The sequence below is a fragment of the Arachis hypogaea genome, chromosome 11, assembly GCF_003086295.3.
Source record: "Arachis hypogaea cultivar Tifrunner chromosome 11, arahy.Tifrunner.gnm2.J5K5, whole genome shotgun sequence".
Taxonomy (NCBI): domain Eukaryota; kingdom Viridiplantae; phylum Streptophyta; class Magnoliopsida; order Fabales; family Fabaceae; genus Arachis; species Arachis hypogaea.
Window position 1 is genome coordinate 63,843,371 of NC_092046.1, and position 5,213 is coordinate 63,848,583.

The window sequence follows — 5,213 nt, forward strand, 5'->3', positions numbered from 1 at the left end:
AAATGACATCTACCTTTGCTGGATCTACAGAAATACCAGTATTAGATACAATATGTCCTAGAACAATACCTTGTTTTACCATGAAGTGACATTTCTCAAAATTTAATACAAGGTTTGAACTAACACACCTGTCTAATACTCTAGCTAAACTATCCAAGCAAAGGCTAAATGAATCACCATACACACTAAAGTCATCCATGAAAATTTCCATACAGTTCTCAATAAGATCTGAGAAGATACTCATCATGCATCTTTGGAAAGTAGCCGGTGCATTACATAAGCCAAAAGGCATCCGCTTGTATGCATACGTTCCAAAGGGACATGTAAAAGTAGTCTTCTCCTTATCTTCAGGAGCTATATAAATTTAAAAATATCCTGTGTACCCATCTAAAAAGTAGTAGTGTGATTTACCTGACAAATGATCAAGCATCTGATCAATAAATGGCAGGGGATAGTGATCCTTGCGAGTAGCCTAGTTGAGGCACCTGTAATCAATGCACACCCTCCAGGAATTCTGCACTCTAGTTGTCAGGAGCTCTTCATGCTCATTCTTCACTGTTGTGACTCTAGACTTATTGGGCACCACTTGTACTGGACTAACCCATTCACTGATTGAGATGGTATAGATGATATCAGCTTCAAGCAGTCTGGTCACTTCCTTCTTGACAACTTCTAAGATGGTGGAGTTCAGTCGCCTCTGAGGTTGACGGACAGGCCTTGCTCCCTCTTCTAAAAATATTCTGTGCTCACAAACTTGAGGGCTGATACCTACTATATCCGCCAAGCTCCACCCAATTGCTTTCTTGTGTCTTCTCAGCACACTAAGCAGCTGCTCCTCCTGTTGGAAAGTGAGTTCCCTTGTAATGATTACTGGGAGCTTCTGATGATCCTCAAGGTAAGCATACTTGAGGTTGGGTGGAAGGGGCTTTAACTCTATTTTCTGCTCATGGCTAGACACTTGATCATCTAGAGCTAGTGAAGGTGGCAATGTGTCTTCATCTTGTTCAGGGGGCTTCCCCACACTTGCACCTTGCTCCATGTGCGTCTCTTCTACTTCTTCTTGGTGAACTGCTGCTACAGTCTCATCAATGATGTCACACTGGAAGATGGAATGATCTTCCGGAGGGTGCTTCATAGCTTCATCCAAGTTAAAGCTCACTGTTCTGCCATCTATCTCGAAGGAATAAGTTCCTGAGTATGCATCCAACTTAAACTTTAAAGTCTTCAAAAATGGCTTTCCAAGGAGGATGGACGATGGTCTTCCTGAGTCATTAGAGGGCATCTCCAAAATATAGAAGTCAATAGGAAATGTGAGCCCCTTAATGCTCACTAGCATGTCCTCAGCAATTCCAACTACAGAGATAATACTTTTATCTGCCAAAACAAAACACGCTGCCGACCTTTTTAAGGGAAGGAGTCTCAATGTATCATATACAGATAATGGCATTATACTAACACACGCGCCTAAATCACACATGCAGTCAGAAAATTTCACACCATCTATAGTAATAGTAACCATGCATGGACTTGGATCACTACATTTTTCAGGTATATCGCCCATTAAAGTAGAAATAGAGCTACCTAGAGGAATAGTTTCTAAATTCTGCATTTTATCCTTATTCATGCATAAATCTTTTAGAAACTTCGCATATATAGGTACCTGGCGAATGGCATCAAAAAGGGGAATGGTTACCTCAACCTTTTTGAAGATCTCCACCATCTTGGGGTCTAGCTCCATCTGCTTCCTGGATTTTCTAGCAAGGTGTGGAAATGGAATGGGAATGGCTTCTCTTGTAACTTCAGCTTCCTTTGGTGCTCCATTCCCTAGTTGAGATGCTTCTTCTTCAACCATGTCTTGTACTTCCTCCTCTTCTTCAACATCCTCCACCTCAACAATGTCTTCAGCTTGGATATCTTCCTTTGAGCTTGGCTCCTCCTGACTCCTCTCTGGCAGTGTGGTCTCAGACCTCAAGTCTCTGGCAATGTCTTTGGGGTTGGCACCACCTTTTCTGTAATTTCAGGTATTTTCTGGCTGAAATTGAGGGACCTGAGCAAAAATCTTATTCAGAGGCTGAGAAAGGACTGCAGATGCTGTTGGATTCTGACTCTCTTTCACTCGAAGTGGATTTTCTGGAGCTACAGAAGCCCAATTGGTGCGCTCTCAATTGAGTTGGAAAGTAGACATCTTGAGCTTTCTAGCAATATATAATAGTCTATACTTTGTCCAAGATTTGATGGCTCAAACTGGCACCCAAACTGGAGTTAAACTGACCCTTTTCTAGCATATGCACATGAAAGATTCAAAGCTCAGTCCAAACACTCACCAAGTGGGTCCCGCAAGTGGAATTTTGCACTATCTACACCTAGTTACTCATTTTCTGTAAACCTAAGTTACTAGTTTAGTATAAAAACTACTTTTAGAGATTCATTTTGGCAACTCATGATATTTTACATTTCATATTGTATCTTCTACGGCATGAGTCTCTAAACCCCATCGGTGGAAGTGAGGAGCTCTTCTGTGTCTCAATGAATTAATGCAATTACTATTGTTTTCTATTCAATCACGCTTGATTCTGTTCTAAGATACTCACTCGTACTTCAATATAGAGAATATGATGATCCGTGACACTCATCATCATTCTCAAATTTATGAACGCGTGCTTGACAACCACTCCCGTTCTACCTGAGCTCAACGTAGTCATTGGACGACAGCTTGAGTGCGTATCTTTTGGGTCTCTAATCCACGGACCGAGTCCAGAAAGTCTAAACTTTATCTATGGTATTCCGAGTAGGATCTAGAACGGGGTGACTGCTACGAACTTCAAACTCACGAATGTTGGGCACAGTGACAGTGTGCAAAAGGATAGAGAGATCCTATTCTGACACAAGTGAGAACCGATAGATGATTAGCCGTGCGGTAGTTGTACCTAGTATTTTTCATCCGAGACGAGAGATCTGACAGTTGATTAGTTGTACAGAAATCGTGCCTGGTATTTTTCATCTGAGAGGACGGATGGTAGCCATTGACAACGGTGATCCACCAACATACAGCTTGCCATTGAAGGAAGCCATGCGTGTTTGGAGAAGAAGACAGTAAGAAAGCAGAGATTCAGACGACAGAGCATCTCCGGAACCTCAACCTGTTCCTCATTACTGAATCACAAATACCATTCATTTAATGTTATTTACTTTTCATAAGCAAAATCATTTTTATTACTAATCTCCTGACTAAGATTTACAAGATAACCATAGCTTGCTTCAAGCTGGCAATCTCCATGGGATCGACCCTTACTCACGTAAGGTATTACTTGGACGACCCATTGCACTTGCTGGTTAGTTGTGCGGAGTTGCAAAGGTGTGATTGCAATTCCGTGCACCAAGTTTTTGGCGCCGTTGCTGGGGATCGTTCAAGTTTGGACAATTGATGGTTTATCTTGTTGCTTAGATTAGGAAAAATTTATCTTTTTTGGTTTACAGTCACTAAATTTGAGTCTTTTATTATTGTTTTTGTTAAAATTTTAAAATCCTTGTTTTCTTTTTCTAGATTTTTTTTTCGAAAATTTTTAATAAATAGATCAAAACCAATAAACTTATAATTGAGTCTTCTGTTTGAGTTTAATTTCATGTTTTAAGTTTGGTGTCAATTGCATGTTTTTATTTTCCTTCAATTTTTCGAATTGTATGTTCTTTTTATTCTTCATATTTTCGAGCTTTATGTTCCTTCTTCTTTCTTGATCTTCAAGTTATTCTTGTTTATTTTCCTTGTTTGATCTTTAGTTTTCTTGTTTTGTGTCTTTTCTTGTTTTTCTTGTGCATTTTCGAATTATTAGTGTCCAAAATATAAAAATTTTAAAGTTTAGTGTCCTTTGTGTTTTTATTTTCCTAAAGATTTCCAAAATTTGTTCTTGGTGTTCATCTTGATCTTCAAAGTGTTCTTGGTGTTCATCTTGACATTCAAAGTTTTCTTGTTTGTTTTCTTTGTCTTGATTTAAAAATTTTAAGTTTGGTGTCATTTTATTGTTTTTCTCTTTCCTCATTAAATTTAAAAAAATAAAAAAAAAATTCTTTTCTCTTTATTTTAATTGAATTTTCGAAATTTACATTAAAAAATTCAGATTTTTATTTTAAAATTTTTATCTTATCTTATCTTAGTTTTAAATTTCAAAATTCAATTTTTTTTCAAAAAATCATATCTTTTTCAAAATCTTATCTTATCTTATTTCAAATTCAAATTTCAAATTTCAATTAAATTCCAAAATTCAAAATTCAAATTTCAAAATTTAAATTAAAAATTTTAAAAATCAAACCTTTTCAAAATTTAAATCTTTTTCAAATCTTTATCTTATATTGTTGACTTATTCAAAATTCAAAATTCAAAATCCTGGTTTTAAACTGGGAGAAATGTCACTTTATAGTGACTGAAGGAATTGTCCTTGGAAACAAAATTTCGAACAAGGGAATAGAGGTAGATCAAGCTAAGGTAGAGGTAATTGAAAAATTACCACTGATGACAAGTCATCTTAGCCTATTTTAGCTAGTCTTTTTCTTTAGTTTTCATTAGAATTATGCACTTTCTTGAGCTACAAGCAAGCTAATTGAGTAGATTTTCATGTTTCCCTTGATTGAACCAACCATATATGAATTCATGCCATTTCATGAGGTTTTGTGCTATATTTGTTGCATATTATGAAAGATTGAATATCTCATGATTTTGAGCATAGCTTTGATTAGTTTGGTTGATTAATGATAGGTGAAGAAAGCTTGGAGAAAGGTTGAAGCAAAGAGGAATGGCTAGAAGTGAAGAATGGAAGTTGATCCTGGAGGCATGAAGTTAGCCCCAACGTTAGCCCCCTAACTTGGAGGCTAACGTTGGGCATGAAAATCACTCCCTGGGCTCCCCACGTTTGAGCCAACGTTAGCCCCCTAACTTGGAGGCTAACGTTGGCACATGAGTTATAAAGGGGGAGAAGGCCAACGTTTGCGCCAACGTTAGCCCCCTAACTTGGAGGCTAACGTTGGCACATGAGTTACAAAGGGAGGGGCACCAACGTTAGCCCCCTAACTTGGAGGCTAACGTTGGCGCCACTAGCACTAAGCAAGGCCAACGTTAGGGTCAAAGTTAGACCCCTAACGTTGGCACCAACGTCCAAACCAGGAAATCATGCTTGCTGCTATGAAAAGTTAGGGTCAAAGTTAGACCCCTAACTTTGGCC